Source organism: Peromyscus californicus, unplaced genomic scaffold, assembly GCF_007827085.1.
Source record: "Peromyscus californicus insignis strain IS unplaced genomic scaffold, ASM782708v3 Scaffold_8__1_contigs__length_139910024, whole genome shotgun sequence".
Lineage (NCBI taxonomy): Eukaryota > Metazoa > Chordata > Mammalia > Rodentia > Cricetidae > Peromyscus > Peromyscus californicus.
In genome coordinates this window covers 128,308,655-128,326,979 of record NW_026294606.1, presented here as the reverse complement: position 1 = coordinate 128,326,979, position 18,325 = coordinate 128,308,655, and positions in this window count along the sequence as shown.

Here is an 18,325-nt window from a genome sequence, read left to right as displayed (position 1 = left end):
TCAAGGCCTTCTATCTCAGTGAAATTCTTAAGTGTCCACTAGTGTGGGGCATGCAGGGATATCCCTCCTGAAGTAAAGGATAAGTTATTACACCTGGGCCCTTACACCATAGAGAAAAAGCACAAGACTTCCTGGGCCTATTTGGATTCTGGAGACAGCACAGTCCTTACTTGGGTGTCTTACTCCGGCCCATATACCAAGCGACTTGGGAAGCTGCTAGCTTTGAGTGGGGCCTGGAACAGGAGGAGGCTCTGTAACAGGTCCCGGCGGCTGCACAGGCTGCTCTACCACTTCAACCATATGGTCCAGCAGACCCGGCAGCACTTGGGGTGTCAGTGACAGACAGGGATGCTGTTTGAGCTTTTGACAGTCCCATAGAGGTGAATCGGAGACTTTGGGATTTTGTATCGAGGCTCTACCATCATCTGCAGACAGCTATTCTCCCTTTGAGAGACAGCTCTTGGCCCGCTATTGAGCCGTAATGAAAACTGAGCATTTCGCCGGGCGGTGGTGGCGCACGCCTTTAATCCCAGCACTCGGGAGGCAGAGCCAGGCGGATCTCTGTGAGTTCGAGGCCAGCCTGGGCTACCAAGTGAGTCCTAGGAAAGGCACAAAGCTACACAGAGAAACCCTGTCTCGAAAAACCAAAAAAATAAAAAAATAAAAATAAAAAAAAAAAGAAAACTGAGCATTTCACAATAGGTCACCAAGTTACCATTCCACCTAAAGTGCCCGTCACGAGCCGGGAATTATCTGACCCACCGAGTCATGATGTAGGACGTGCACAGCAGTAACCCATTTTCTTTTTCTTTTTTCTTTTTTCTTTTTTTTTCTTTTAGTTTTTCGAGACAGGGTTTCTCTGTGTAGTTTTGGTGCCTGTCCTGGATCTCACTCTGTAGACCAGGCTGGCCTCGAACTCAGTAACCCATTTTCAAATGGAAGTGGTAGATACATGTTTGGAACTAAGCAGGTCCTGAAGGCACAAGCAAGTTACACAAATCTGTTGCCAAAATGTCAATGGTTTCTACTCCAATTACAATGCTGTCTGCTCTCAAGCATGCTCCTATGGCCTCATGAGGTGTTCCCTATGATGAGGAAGAGAAGACCAGGACCTGGATGACTGACGGTTCTGTGTGTTATGCAGGCACCACCCAGACATGGACATGAACATTAATCTAATTAATCTTTATCAATAAAAAATTGGGAATCAAGCCGGGCGGTGGTGGCACACGCCTTTAATCCCAGCACTCGGGAGGCAGAGGCAGGAGGATCTCTGTGAGTTCGAGGCCAGCCTGGGCTACCAAGTGAGTTCCAGGAAAGGCACAAAGCTACACAGAGAAACACTGTCTTGAAAAAACAAAACAAAACAAAAAATTGGGAATCAGATACCAGGGTAAAAACCTGGAGGATCAGAGAGCAGGGAGCAGCTGCCAGTCACTTCCTACATCTTCCATTCCTCCTTCCAAAAGGGCCGAGATCCTCTCTCAGGCCCGCCTTACCACTTCCTGTCTCTTCTCTCTACAGTCCTCCAAACCTCTATGGTCAGCTAATGGCTAGCTCTGCCCTCTGACTCCAAGCAAGTTTTATTTGTCAGAACACAATCAAAATATCACACATTTCCTCCTTTTTGTCTAAATAAAAATTGAAGGTTTTATCTAACATAGTAAAACTATATATAATAAGTACATCAACTATATACAAATAGATACAGGCAATAATTACATTAACAACATCTAATCCATTTGCATTTGACAAATTCAGAGAAAATACTCCATTATCTGTCCTATCTTGGTACGTCCCAAGTGTTGTACCTAATTCACTTTCTATCCTAACTTGTATTATCAGCCCCAAACTATCTTTTTATGTCTTTTGAACTTACACACTTTACACCTCTTTAGTGAGTTTTTTCTTTTTTTTTTTTTTTTTTCTCAGACAGGGTTTCTCTGTGTAGTTTTGGTGCCTGTCCTGGATCTCGCTCTGTAGACCAGTCTTGCCTTGAACTCACAGAGATCCACCTGGCTCTGCCTCCCAAGTGCTGGGATTAAAGGTGTGCACCACTACCACCCAGCTAGTGAGTTTCTTTTCTGAAATTGGTAACAAAGAAAACTATAACTATCTAGTCTCCACCTCCATCAGAGACCTGATAAGGAAATAATATTACCTGAGTAAACTGGAACTGCAGAACAAACAACTTCCAAAAATAAGAAATGACAGAAAGAGCTCACTGCCTGGATAGTGATCCAAGATTCCTCTGCAATGTAGGGGCATCCATCTTCAGCCTGCAGGCCTACAATATATGACAGACTTTTCTGTGAAGCAGGATATTCTGAAGGACTGCCCTGCTTTGTCTTGGCAAAATTCAGCACTCACTTTTGTGTCCTGCTTGTCCAATTTGGACAGCATACTGTCAGTAGTCAAGGCACGGCATTTTCTAGCCCAGTGGCTAAATTTTGCCATAAAGAAAGTAGGGCTGGAGAGATGGCTCAGGTGTTAAGAGCACTGGCTGCTCTTCCAAAGGTCTTGAGTTCAATTCCCAGCAATCACATGGTGGCCATAAAGAAAGTAAACTCCATATGGAGTTTCTTCTTGGATGCCTATCATATTCTCTTAAGTAGATGGTGCTGCCAGGAGCAGACATGTCTCATTGTCATAAAAAAAAAAAGAACCCATTTTATTAAACCGTCTTAAGTGCCATATTCTGTAGATCTCTGAAGTGTTTGAACACCATTTATCTAAAATATATCTCTGTTTGTCCTTGAAAACATACTTACCATGACTACAAGTCTGATTGTAATAGGTGACTAACTACTAACCTGTATTTCTTTATTATCCTAAATAGTTTTTAATAATAACTTTCAAAGACTAGAAATTTACATTACATTGTTAAATGAGCTGTATAGATACAATACCTTGAACAAGAGTAGAAACATAAGCCAGGCGGTGGTGGCACATGCCTTCAATCCCAGCACTTGGGAGGCAGAGGCAGGTGGATCTTTGTGAGTTCGAGGCCAGCCTGGTCTACAGAGTGAGATCCAGGATGGGTGCAAAGCTACACAGAGAAACCCTGTCTCAAAAAACCAAAAAAAAAAAAAAGTAGAAACGTATGTACAGTATGTTCTAACAAAAATAACCTTAGATTTGTATCAATATACAAAAATATCTTAAATAAGAGTAGAAACAGATATACAGTGTAATAAAAATAACCTCAAATTTATATCAAAATACAAAAAATCCATACCAACGTGAAATATTTAAGACTAGTAGTTGCTTTTTTGGGGACTGGAGAGATGGCTCAGGGGTTGAGAGCACTGGCTGCTTTTCCAAAGGTCGTGAGTTCAACTTCCAGCAACCACATGGTGGCTCATGACCATGTATGGTGGTGGGATCTGATGCCCTCTTCTGGCATGCAGATATACATGCAGAGCACTCATACATAAAATATAAATAAATTTTAAAAATTTTAAAAATAGATTCAATAATCTACACCTTTCCCCAGGCAGTGGTGGCCCACACCTTTAATCCCAGCACTTGGAAGGCAGAGGCAAGTGGATCTCTGTGAGTTTGAGGGTAGCCTGGTTTACAGAGTGAATTCCAGGACAGGCTCCAAAGCTACACAGAGAAACCCTGCCTCAGGGGAAAAAAAAATCTTTTTATCATATCATTTCTATATCCCACCTTTTTCTTTTCAGAACAAGATCCCTGAATCTAATCTCCTTTGTTCAGTTTTTTCCCTGATGATTACCAATAACAACTTGTAACCAACCTGTAGGGAAATGGAGCCAGTCAAAGAAACCCACCCTGACCATGAAACCAGAGCCAGTGAAGGAAACACACTTTAGCCCTGACACCAGAACCAAACAAACACACGCTGACCCTGAAACCAGAGCCAAAGAAACACACTTTGGCCCCTGGAACCAGAGCCAGTGAAAGAAATATGCTCAGGCCCTAAAACTAGAGCCAAAAGGCTAAAAAGGGCCAGTCAAAGAAAACAGTTTGGCCCTGAAACCAGAGCTCATCTGCCCCTGACCAACTGAGCATGAAACCAACCAATCCCTGAGCACAAAATCTAGCCAATCTGAGCTTGTCCATGATTAAGGGAACTGAAATTCAACCAATCCCCACCCTGAAAATCTTCTTCCTAGAAAAACCCCGCCGCTAAGAAGCCGTATATAAGCCCTGAGCCTGTTGAGTCTGCTGCTGCCTTCTCTACCCTGGCAGAGGCAGCCACTCTCCTGGATAATAAATTCTTAAATGAGGTTTGGGTGAGACCTTCTTTAGCCAGAGCGGAGATGGAGCCTGGGCAGAGCAGAGCTGAACACAGCTATAACCATCTCTCTGGAGAAACCTTCCTCTAGGTGAGCCTCGTTACACCTGAGTAGAACTGTAACAACTTCGCTGGGGAACCCCTCCCCTGCAGGAGCAGAGTTGTTACATTGGGGAAACCTTTCCCTGGAGCAGGGCTGTAAGCTGCCGTGCTTACAGTGACTTGTATTTCTTGGCTCCCAACCACCAGCATCCCTTTCCATATGCGTTGCAATGCTTACACAAAGTATCTATAAACCACTGAATGTCCAAAACCACCCACCCCACCTTTTGGGAATGTGGCATTACGTTCTTAAAATTACTTCCTGCTGTGTGGGGGTGATGGCATCTTGAAGGGGTCCTGGGGGAGCTAGCCGTATCACTGGTTGTCCATCTCTGCCTAATGGGAAAGTGCAGGGCTTATCTCAAGTCCTGGCTAGAGCAGTCTGTGACACCGGACCATCTCAGCTAGCCACCTCGAAATTGTCCTGAGCAGTTTGTAGTCCAAAACTGATTTTTGGGGTGGTGTTTGTCAGCTTAGTGGCATTACCATTGTCCCAGTGGAATTGTTGTTGTAGGGCCCCATCTGCCTTTTGGAGACTTCAAAGGTCACTGTTAGGCATGGTTATGGTTCACTGTAGAAAGCTTAAACATTTTAAATGTCATATGCAGCAGATCTCAAAGAAGTTAAAGGACCATAATTTGTTATGTATATTCAGGGTACAAAAACTTAATTCCTAGTTACCTGATAGAGATTCAAACCCAAAATCATGTACAGGAAGCTAGATAAAGCCCTTTTCTAGAATTAATTAGTACTCTATATGACCATTAATATCATGACAAAAAAGTTATATATATATATATATTAAAGTTATATATATATATTAATCTTATAAATTTTGAGAAAAATTTTAAAGAATCAAAATAAAACCAAAAGATTATGAGATTAGTGGCAGTAGAATAGTCCCTTAATTTTGGTTTTTCTTCTGTCCCATAGCAGGTGGGTCTTCTGACATGAGACAGAGATTTTGGATTTTCCTTTTAACAAGTATGCTTAGGTTTAGAATGCTCCAACTCCAAAGCCAGCTTTAATTTTTAATTGAACTGGAACTATAAAAATACCATTTGAATTATATGTATGAGAGAACAGCAGAAACAAACATTTGGGAATATATCTGAAATTTTATCCTGTTGGAGATGTGATATACTAATAGGCCAATTTATTCTTTTTCTTGGGACATTTTCTCTGGATAATTTGTCTTTTTTCTTCAGATGTCTCATTTGTCCAATGGTCTTCAGATTCCTTAGCTGGATGCCTTCATTCTCCTGGAAAAACAAAAATAAAACCCTGCCCCAACCCTAACTTTGGGGAGTTTCCCTTTTGGCAAGTTATATCTGATCAAATGAAAAGCATTTGTTAGTTTTATTGGTTAGTTTAGATTGAATGGTCACACTGGTTGATGAACTCTATTACCTCTTCTAATTAAGAGGTCTCTATTGTTCAAATCTAATCTTTATCAGTTTTTATGGTATCCATAGCTTATCTTCTCCTGTGGAAAAAAAAGCAAAACCTCTTCCCCAACGTAACATATATCCTGGTTTCCATTCTGAGGTCAGCACATCTTTAAAGCTTACAAACTGATTTAATTCAGTAGTTTTTTTCTATTCTCCAATGTCTCTCCACAGCTGTTGTTTCTTTCTCATTAACATTTAGAAAATTTAAAGTTAAGAAAGCATTGTGCAATCTATTTCTTGGGGTCTTTATTACCTCTTTCTGTTTATTAAGCATATCTTTTAGAGTTCGGTCTTTCTATAACTGCTTGCCCTGTAGGATTGTGTGGTATATGCATTATGTTTAATATGCAAAAAATTTTATTTTACTAGAGACATATGCTGGATTATTGTCAGTCTTAATTTGTACAAGTATCCTCATGATGGCCATAACTTCTACTAGGTGTATAATTACAGAATCAGCCTTTTTAGAACTCAAAGCAGTTGCCCATTGAAATCTTGAATAAGTATCGATGGTATGGTGTACATGTTTTAATTTTACAAACTCTGAAAAATGAAAGACATCCATTTGCCAAATTTCATTTATTTGAGTACCCTTTAGGTTACTTCCTGCAGGTAATGGAGTTTGGTTATACAAAGAACAATTAGGACATTTCCTTTTAATTTCTTTGTCTTATTGCCAAGTAATAGAAATATCTTCTTTCAAACCCTTGCTATTGACATGGTGTTTCTTATGAAATCTGTAGCTTCTAGCACATTTCCTACCAATAGTTGATCAATTTCATCATTATCTTCTGCTAGAGGGCCTGGTAGACACATATGTGTTATATATAAGGGATGATTTCTATTTCTGATTATTTATTGTAACTAGGTAAATAACAAAGTCAATTCTGAATCATCTGAATAAACACAACAACTTTCTGCATATGGAGAGTCGGTAACTATATTAAGAGGTTCTGAAAAATCTAATAATACCATGAGAATAACATATAATTCTGACTTTTGAACAGAATCATAAGGGCTTTGAGCCACTTTTCTTAAATTTCTCGCCTTTCCTGATTTGTTTGCATCTGTAATTTCCTGACTTATAACCTGCCTTTCCTGATTGTTTTTCATCTTTATAGAATGTAGGGGCTTGAGAAATTGATGTTTCCCATACAATGTGAGGAAAGATTCAGTTAGTTCTTTTTATAAACTGAATTCTCTTGCTTTTCAGATATTTGTTGTTACTCTCTCTCAAAAAATTACTGCAAGCTCTTTGCCAATATTCATGTTCTGCCCACAAAGAGGAAATTTCAGCATTAGTAAAAAGGTACTACAATTTCAGCACGGTCTATTCCTGCTGATTGACTACAAAGTCTCAATTTTGCTTTTAGAATAAACTCAGAAACCTTTTCTACATAGGTCCTCGTTACCTCATAAGGTTTGAAATAAATCACTCAGTTCTTGAGTTGTTAATCTAATTGTGGGCTATAGCCAATTAATGTCTCTCAGCAATTTTTGAAAGTCATTAAGAGTCTGCAATCAATCTCTCCTAATTTGTACCTTTTGGGATTGAATTTTGTTTGTTTGTTTGTTTTTTGAGACAGGGTTTCTCTGTGTAGTTTTGGTGCCTGTCCTGGATCTCACTCTGTAGACCAGGCTGGCCTCAAACTCACAGAGATCCACCTGGCCCTGCCTCCCGAGTGCTGGGATTAAAGGCATGCACCACCACCACCACCACCACCACCACCACCACCACCACCACCCAGCCTGAGGTTGAATTTTTGGTAAACCTATTTTATATCCTAGGTAATTAATAGAATCTCCTCTTTGCATTTTTTCAGGAGTGATTTGTAATCCCCAACAAGGTAAAATTTTCTTTACTTCTTCAAACATTTTCTCTAAGATATCTACATTTGAATCACCTACTAAGATAATTGTTCATATAATGATAAAATATAGATTGAGGAAACTAATTACAAATTATTTCCAATGTTGTACAAAATATTGGCACAAGGTAGGGCTGTTTAACATCTCTTGTGGGAGAACTTTCCACTGATATCCTTTAACAGGCTGGGAATTATTATAAGTAGGCACTGTGAAGGCAAATTTTTCTCTATCCTGTTCTTGCAAAGCTATAGTAAAGAAATGGTCTTTAAAATCAATTACTATAATAGACCATCCTTTAAGTAATAGAGAAGGCAAGGGAATTCCAGGCTGTAAAGAGTTCATTGGCTGAATCACATTATTAATAGCTCTTAGACCTGTTACCATTCTCCATTTTCCAGATTTCTTTTTTTTTCAGTTTTTTTTTTCAAGACAGGGTTTCTCTGTGTAGTTTTGGTGCCTGTCCTGGATCTCACTCTGTAGACCAGGCTGGCCTCAAACTCACAGAGATCTGCCTGGCTCTGCCTCCCGAGTTCTGGGATTAAAGGCATGCACCACCACCATCCAGCATGTGCCACCACTGCCCAGCCAGATTTCTTTTTAATGACAAATATAGGAGAATTCCAAGGACTGGTCAATTCCTCGATATGTTGAACATTTAGCTGCTTCTGTACCAGTTGTTCTAAGGCCTGTAGTTTTTCTGATGTCAAAGGCCATTGCTTCACCTAGACAGGCTTGCCAGTTAACCATTTTAAAGGTAAGGCTGTTGGTACCTTTGAAAGACCAGCAGTTGTTGTGCTTGACTACGCTGGATCACTTCTTTTGTGGAAAGGACAAGGGTAACTGATCCAAATTACCAAGAGGAAATTGGATTGCTTCTTCATAATGGGGGTTAGGAATACTATGTCTGGAGTGCAGGCAATCCTTTAGGGTATCTCTTGGTGTTACCATGTCCTGTGACTAAAGTCAATGGGAAACTATAACAACCCAATCCAGGCAGGATGACAAAGGGCACAGAACCTTCTGGAATGAAGGTATGGGTCACTCCTCCAGAAAAACAGCCAAGACCTGCTGATGTGCTTTCAAGAGGAAATACAGAATGGGTAGTAAAGGAAAGTAATTATAATACCACCTATGATCATATGACCAGTTGCAGAAACAAGAATTATAATTGACATGAGTGTTTCTATCATGTTTTGTTAAGATCTTTTGCAGATATTTGTATTTTCTTTCCTTGATTTTTTTCATCATGTAATATAACATCAATTGAGATATAATATCAGTTATCATATTTAAGTTTTGAGATACTAAAAGAATGTCACTTAAGGGACATGCCACCAATTCTAACATATGTAATGCATCTGTGGTTATACATGGGATAGTTATATCATGTTAGGTGCAATAATGACCCAGTTATTGTTTTCATTTTGAAATTAAGCATGACATAAGGAGATATGATTGTGTCGAGTTGACAAGGGGTGGACTTGTGATGGCTATTCTTGGTTGTCATCTTGACTACATCTGGAATGGAATAAACTAAAACCTGAGCTACTGGTTATATCTGTGAGGGATTTTTCTAGACGGGATCTTCTGAAGTGGAAAGACCCATCTTAAATCTGGGCCACACCTTCCAGTGGCAGCCTATATAAAGAATATGAAAAAAGGAAGTTCTTTTTTTTTCCCCTCCTTCAAGGCAGTCTTTCTCTGTGTAGCCCTGGCTGTCCTGGAACTCACTCTGTAGACCAGGCTGTCCTTGAACTCAGAGATCTGCCTGCCTCTGCTTCCCGAGTGCTAGGATTAAAGGAGTGTGCCACCACCGCCTGGTGAAAAGAAGTTCCTGTTCATTGCCTCCTGTTCTCACTGTCACTGGTAAATTCATTTCTTCACTGACTAGCATTAGAGCCTACTTATTCAGGATTTCAGTGTATGCTGAAGACCACTTGAGACATCCAGCCTCAGGGACCAAACAGTTATTGGATTCTTGGACTTTCCATCAGGAGACAGCCATTGTTGGACTAGCCAGCCTCTAAGCCACCCTAACAAATCCCATCTATATGTGTGTATATATATGTATATAGCTTTTGAAACAGTTTGGGAGTCCTGTGTGCTTTAATAACCTTACTCCTGTGTCTCTACCTCTTTATATATGATTTGAAATCTAATCCCATAAAAAATGAGAGCCTCTGCCTGGCCAGTTCTGAGTAAACTATGTTCTCCTCTTTGCACATACAGCGTAAGTAGAGTGTAAAGTCACACCAAAATATCAACAGTCCATGTACAGAGGCTAATTTCTACTTTCTTAAAACATGGTTAACTGTTTTTGCATCAAACACATTTCACTTTTGTAACAGAAAAAAAATATTTGTGTGCCCCATTTGTTATGCAAGAACAAAGGGTGTAAGACCCACACAGTTGAAAGACAGAAGGAGCGGCCCGAGCAGGACTGATTATACTCTGGTGATACTTAAGACACTGCAGCACTGGTACAGGCAGAGACCTGAGAGAACTTGAATGGATGGTGACCTGCTCTGCAACAAAGGAAGTCTTAGAAATTGCCAGAGGAAGAGCGGCTCTGCCTACGAGGTCTCAAATCACTTCAACAGCCAGATGTAGTGGCACATGTCTTTAATCCCAACATTTGGGAGGTGAATGAGCTCTCACCAAATGAGCCATATCTAGCTCTCAAGTGCTACTGTTTATGAGGTCCATATTAACATCTACTATATTAGAAATTAAAACCAGGAAATTTAAAAACATACTAATACAACACAACCCCCCCCTTTTTTTTTAGAGACAGGGTCTCACTATGTAGTCCTGGTAGGCTTGGAAATAATTACGTAGACCAGGCTGGCCTGGCACTCACAGAGATCCTCCTGTCTCTGCTTCCCACATGCTGTGACTAGAGGTGTGCCCCATCATGTCCGGCTTGAAATTACGTTTATTAAAAAGTAACGAAAGCCTGGAGAGATGGCTTAGCAGTTAAGAGCACTTGTTTTTACAGAGGATGTGGCTTCAGTTCCAGCACCATGTGATGTCTCACAACTATCCATAACTCTAGTTTTTAAGGGGTCTGATGCACTTTTCTGACCTCTGTGGGCACCAGGCAAGTGCATGGTGTACATACATACATGTAGGCAAAGCATTCATACATACAAAATAAAATAATCTCTCAGGCTTGTTGGCCAAAGCCTGAGAGATTATTTTATTCTCCAGAAACAGAGGCAGGCAAACCTCTGTGAGCTCCAGGCCAGCCTGGTATACATAGTGAGTTCCAGGAAAGCCAGGGCTGTATAGAGAGACCTTGTTTCAAAAACCAAACCAAACCAATCCCCAAAACAAAACAAAAACTAATAATAATAATAATCTAAAAAATTTTGACACCCCCCACCTTTTGAAAAATTACAGTTTATTAATTTATTGTGTACATGTGTGGGTACCTCAGGCACATGCATGTGTGGGGGTCAGAGAACAAGCTGAGGAAATCAGTTTTCCCTCTTCACCGTATGGGTCCCAAGACTGAACTCGGGTTCTGCGGGATTGGTAGCAGACACCTTTACCCACTGAACCCCATCAATGACCCCCCCACCTCCCGTTGTTGTACGGCTGTTTACAAGCTGGCTTAACGGGAGACAGCTGGATGCCTTTTTGCTGTTTTCATTTCCTGGCTGGAATTTACTATGCAGCCCAAACTGGTCTCAAACTTGCAGCAATCTTGTCTCTCTCAATCTCCTGAGTGCCGGGATTACAGGCTGGATTCCCGTACTGGCTGGCCTCTGCAGTCTGTAACAATGTGCCATTTGAGGTTTTTATAATACATAGTTGGCAAAGAGAGCAGTGTTTTAATGACCTTTCTAGATAAGGATATTCCTTTTTGTTTTCTGTACCAAATCTTAACAAATGGTGCCGTGTTAGTCAGCTGGGGCACCAGAAGGAACGGCTCGGTGTGGAATGCTTGCCTAGTGTGTGTGGCTCTGGGTTCCACCCCAAGCTGGGGTTGGAGAATTTATTGAAATGTGAACTATGGGGCTGTATTAATAAACTTTTCACACTCTATAACCTGAAAACCCATTGCACATGTTCCCATTTAGTTTGTTTTTTGAGATAAGATCCCTTATAGCCCGAGTGGCCTTGAACTTACTATGCAGTCAAGGATGGTCTTGAACTCACAATTCTCTGGCCTCAGCCTTCTGAGCACTGGGACTATAGGCATGAACTACCATGCCTGGCTCCTTCCAAATTATAATTTAAATGTATTTAGTACCCATTTGTGATTTTATGGTCTTCTGGGAAAATTTTAATCTATTAAATTACATTTTACTATATAGTATCTTAAGTTTTAATTATTTTATTTTATTGTATTGGTATTTTGCCTGCATGTATATATATATATGTCCTATGTGTGTGCCCTTCAAAGCCAGAAGAGGGTGTTGGACTCCTACAAGCACCAGGCACACGTGGTACACAGACACATACAGGAAAACACCCATAGACATGAAATAAAACATTAAAATAAAATAAAATTGTATTTGTTAAGCTAATCACAGATTCAATCAGAAGACTTTAAAAAAAAAAAAAACAGAGTCTCACACCAGGTGGTGGTGATGCACACCTTTAATCCCAGTACTTGGAAGGCAGAGGCAGGTAGATCTCTGTGAGTTCGAGGCCAGCCTGGTCTACAGAGTGAGTTCCAGGACAGCCAGGGCTACACGGAAAAGCCATGTCTGCCTCCAAATCGCTGACAAAAAAGGACCGCCACACTTAGCCAGAGAATATTTTAATATTAAAAAGATGAATGAAGCTACAGAGATGCTCAGTGGTTAGGAGCACTGACTGCTCTTCCAGAGGAGCCAGGTTCAATTTCCAGCACCCACACGACACTCTAACTCCAGTTCTAGGGGATCCAACACCTTCTTCTGGCCTCTTCACACTAGGAACACATATGGTGCATAGAAATACATCCCTGAAAAACAGACATACACATAATATTTTTTAAAAAATAAAATCAAAGCCAGGTGTGGTGTCACAAGCCTTCAATCCCAGCACTCAGGAGACAGTGGCAGGCAGATCTTTGAGTCCAGGCCAGCCTGGTCCATAGAGTAAGTGTGAGGCCAGCCTGTGTCTATATAGTGAGACCTTGTCTCAAAAACAAAACAAAACTTTGGAGCCAGCGCGATGACTCAGTGGTTAAGAATTAGTTGCTTTTACAAAGGACCCCAGGTCTGATCTCAGCACCCACATCAGGTGGCTCAGAAATGTCTGTAACTCCAGCTCTTGAGGATCAAATGCCCTCTTCTGACCTTCAAGGACACTTGCACTCAAGCACAAACCTACACACTGAGATGCACATAATTTAAAATAAAAACCTAAATGTCAAGAAACTGCTTATTTCTTGGTATTATCAACAACTTAGTTTTCCTGGTTGCTGTCCATATTCTAAGTACTATATATGGATTTATCCTTTCTTTAAAAAAAATTGGCAGATTTTTACCTGTGTGTCAGGTCCTATGCTAAGCTTTTGAGCTACAACAGTAAGATGGGAGCCAGGTGAGATTTCTGTTTTCAAGCAGATTACAATCCACTGAGAGGTAATAAGACAAAGCCCGGTTCAAACCTAACGTAAGGGTCTAAGGCTGGAGCTCAGAGGTACAGTGCTTGCCCAGCACACCTTACATAGGGTCTAAGACTGGAGCTCAGAGGTACAGTGCTTGCCCAGCATACCTAACATAAGGTTCTAAGGCTGGAGCTCAGTGGTACAGTGCTTGTCTAGCATACCAAAGGACCAGGAGTCCATCCTCATCACTGGGAGGTGATGAGGATCCTTGCATTGACAGACAGCCTGCTACAAGGTGAAGCCCTGTGCCAAAGAGAAAAGCTGATGGGGAGATGGCTCAGTGATTAACAGCACTTGTTGCTCTTGCAGAGGACCCAGGTTCAGTTCCCAGGACCCACATGGCAGCTCATAACTGTCTGTAACTCCATTTCTAGGGGATCCAACGCCCTCATCTGTCCTCTTTAGGCATCAGGCACATAAAGTAACACACCCATCACACTAAAAAATAATAAAGACTGGTGTGATGGGTCAGTAGGCGCAGGCACTTGCCTGATGGCCTGAGGTCGACCCCTGAGAACTGACTTCTGCAACTTGCCTTATGACCTCTGTGTTCAAGCACACAAATACAAATAAATAAATGGGACTGGAGAGATGGCTCGGTGGTTAAGAGCACCTGCTGCAGCTCTTGCAAAGGACCCTAGTTCAATTCCCAGCACCCACATGACAGCTCACAGTCACCTGACACTTCACTTCCAAGGACTCTGACGTGCTCTTCTGGCCTCTTTGGGTACCAGGCCTGGCACACAGACATACATGTAGACAAAACACTCATACACTTACAGTAATATTTTGGAAGTAACTAATAAATGTAATAAATATGATAAAACTAAGGCACAAAGAGGATTTAAGTAGTCTATCAGACTGACTATCAAGCAGTAGATCCAGAGTATAAAAATAAAGGACCATATTAGACAGGGTTGTCCGAGGAATCTTCTGAGGACATTTGAGTTGGTTCCTTGTAGATGTAACCAACCGTCTTATTAAATAAGAAACACAGAGCCGATTCAGAGAAGAAAACCAAGAGGTCAGAACTAAGAGCCTTACCCTTCCCGCTTCAGCCAAGAGAGCTCTCCGAAAGGGGGCTACTTCCTGTGTGTTTGTCTTTATAGCCTTTCTGTTCTGCCTTCTCATTGGTTGTAAACCCAACCACATGACCGCCTCGTCACTGCCTGTCTGTACAGACCTCCAGGTCTTCTATGGTTGGTATTGAGATTAAAGGCCTGTGTCTCCAATGCTGGCTGTATCCTTGAACACACAGAGATCTACCTAGCTCTGTCTACCAAGTGTTGGGATTAAAGGCGTGCGCCACCGCCGCCATGCACTTGCTATGGCTCTAATAGCTCTGACCCCCAGGCAACTTTATTTATTAACAGACAATTAAAATCACATTTCAGTACAAGTAAAATACCACCATAGTTCCTAACAGTGAGAATGAGGCAGCGAGTGATTACCCAGAGAAAACATATTCTGTGCAAAGGGAACAGCAAGCGCACAGCCCCCAAGCAGGAAACAGATTGGTATGCTGAAAGAGAAGAAATAAAGCCAGCAAGGCTCTGAGTAGTGACAGGAAGAGGACTGGAAGATGAGGGCAGTGAGATCAGCCAGGGCCACCATGCAGGGCTGACAGGGCCACCACACAGCACTTCCTGAGCCACGGTAAAGATCTTAGGTTTCATTCTAAGCAGGATAAGCCTTTGAAGGTTTTAAGCAGAATAATAACTTGATCTGGTTTATGGCTGAAGATCATTTAGCTAGCTGTACCAAGAATGAAATGGACAGGAGTTTCTTTATAAGCACCACAGACTGCTGTGGCTAAGCTTTTCTGGGGTATGAAGAGAACAGGGCTGGGGATAAAGAAGTCCACAACGCAAAAGGAGAGGAATTTGGCTTACGCCTAGGAAACTCATGGCAACCTCATCATTAAATTAATGTTATTTTCTGAGAAAGCATTGCTATACAGTGCAAGCTGGCCTCAAAATTGTGTACAATCCCATCTTACCCTCCCAAAGTAGACCTGGCTACTTTATTCAGTTTGGAGCGTGGAAAGCTTTTAAGTATGTGAGTGTCTTAGTTACCTTTTCTGTTGCTGGGAGGCACCACAACCAAGGCAATTCATAATAGTTCAACTTGGCTTAGGGTTTCAGAGTTAGGGTTGGAGTCCATGGTGGAAGCAAAGGCACAGGGCAGGAAGAGCTCACATCTCGATCCATAAAGAGGCATTAAACACACCAGGAATCCTGCCAGCCTTCTGAGACCTCAAAGCCCACCCTCAGTGACACACCTCCTCTAATAACACCACACCTCCTCATCCTCTCTAAACAGTTCCACCAACTGGGGGCCACACATCCAAACATCCAAGTCTAGGAAGGCCATTCTCATTTGAACCACCACAGTGGGTAACATTTGGGATTGAAGTACATTTTTTTTCTTTCAAAAAAATTATTTGTATTTTATGTACATTGGTGTTTTGCCTGCATATATGTCTGTGTGAGGGTGTCGGATTCCCTGGAACAGGAGTTAGAGACAGTTGCGAGCCACCATGTGGATGCTGGGAATTGAACCAAGGTCCTCTGGAAGAGCAGCTAGTGCTCTTAATCACTAACCCATCTCTCCAGCTCTTTCATTTTTTTTTTTAAAGACAAGGGTTTTGCTGTGTAGCCCTGGCTGGCCTGGAACTCACTATGTCACGGGTTCTTCAAATTCACAGAGATCCTTCTGCCTCTGCCTCCTGAGTGCTGAGATTAAAGGAGTGTTCTACCATGCCCAGCTGTTTTTCTAAAGATTCTTTTATTTTTATGTAATATTGAGTGTTTTGCTTGCCAATATGTATATACAACACATGGGTGTCTAGTGCACTCGATGGTCAGAAGAGGGCTCTGGATCTCCTGGAACTGAAGCCAAGGATGGCTGAACCACCATGCCATGTGAGTGCTGGGAACGGAACTTGGGTCCTCTTCAAGAGCACTATATGTTCTTAATTGCTGAGTAATTGCTCCAGCCATCTCAAACACCTTAAATAAGGAAGAAAAAGAAAGAGTGTAGCAGGCCTTCTTGGACTGCCAACCCCCAAATCATGACACAGAGACTTATTATAAATATTTGGTCTTTGATTAGGTTTATCCCACTAGTTCTTTTAACTTAATTTAGCGTGTTTATATTCATCTATGTTTTGCCTTGGGGCTTTTTACCTTTCTTTCATTCTGTAGGTCCTACTTTCCTGTCTCCTCTGTGGCTGGTTGGCTGGCTGACCACTACCCCCCAACCCCCAGGCTGCCTCTGCCCCCTGGCTGGGCTGGCTTCCCTTTTCTCTCTGCCCACCAACCCTGCCTATCCTTCTACTGCCTAGCTTTTTATTAGACCAATCAGGTGCCTTAGGCAGGCAAGGTGAAACAGCACAGTTTTACATAGCTAAGCAAGTGCAGCATAAACAAAAGCAACACATCTTTACATAATTAAAACAAATGCAGCATAAACAAATGCAACCCATCTTTACATGGTAAAACAAATATCCACAACAAAAGAGTGCAGATGCTTCCAGAGACCAGAGGAGGGCATCAGATCCCTTGAAGCTGGAGTAACAGGCAGGTATGAGCTGCCTGATGTGGGTGTTGGGACTTAAACTCAGGTCCTCTTCAAGAGCAGTAGACTCTCTAAAGCACTGAGCCACCTCTCCACCCCTCAAATTCCTCATGTACTCACAGGATGGCCTTGAACTCCTGCCCTGCCTCCCAAGTGCTGAAATTCCTGGCTTTCATTTTCAACTATAAATTTTGTGAAACATAAAACGCCAGATTACCTCTTTCAAACCAAAGTGGAGATTCCCTTGCCAGGTTACAAATGTGTTTGAATTCGAAACACACACAGGATCCCGAAGATTTCTCAGTGAATAAAAGGATGCAAGGCAGCTCATTAGTACTTTTGTACTGATCATATTTGAAATTCGCATTCTTGTTTGAGTTAAATGTACTACTAAAATCAATTTCATTGCTTCTTGGCCTTTTTGCACTGGTCAAGTATGAAAACTAATTTATCTATTCATTTACTTCTCCAAACTCACTGTGTAATGGCATACACTACCATTCCAGGTCGTTTTATTTTTTTTTTTCCTTTAAAAGATATGATTAGCAAAAGGTCTGTGGCTGGCGTTATTTACTTCCCACCGGTTGTAAGTGTAAGAGATTATGGCAGAGTATAGGGAGCCAGGAAGGCATGGAGTGAAGGTAAGTTTCGATTGCATATATCGTCATAAATAGTGGTAGTTAATTTTTTTGTTTTGGTTTTTTGAGACACAGGGTTTCTCTGTGTAGCCCTGGCTGTCCTCGAGCTCAGAGATCTGCCTGCCTCTGCCTCCAGAGTGCGCCTCCACGCCCGGCCATGGCAGTGAATTTTCCAACACTGGAAAACGTGTAGAGACAGGATTCAAACCCTGGTCCGTCTACGAACTTGAACTCCTTGCGGACCTGGACTCGATCCTGTATCCCTCTCACCGCCGCGCCATCTTGACTCAGGGGTGATCCAAATGTTGACAACATTCGCCCACAGTCTCTTCGACCGTTGTCCTCAAAGCCAGGAATCCCTCAGAGTAGCTCCCGGAAACGCTCACCAGCTGACAGACGCCAAAGCAGCCTGAGCCGCTAACACCGCTCTTTCCCCCTTTATGGTTTTCACTGTGTGGGAGTGCGATTTCCATAGCTCTCCAGCCCAGCCTTCCTAGTGAGCCGCGACATTAGCCAATCACATCCCAGAAGCCTGCTTCAGCCCCGCCCTGTGATCGCTAGTCAATCACGGCGAGTGCGAGGACTGTTCTTTCTGCGCTAAGTGAGAGTCGCGCGCCACCGTTCGGCCGTTGGCGGCGCTGCTCTCTGTGGGGTGTGTCTACCGGAAGAGCAGAATGAGGGGGCGGGCCACGCCGGTGCGGTAACCCTTGGGATTGGACAAGAGAAGTTCCGCGCTCTAACTCCGCCCACCCCGGAGTAAGCTATTCGAGTCGGAGACGCTAGGGATTGGTTCCGGATGGACTCTTTACGAAGC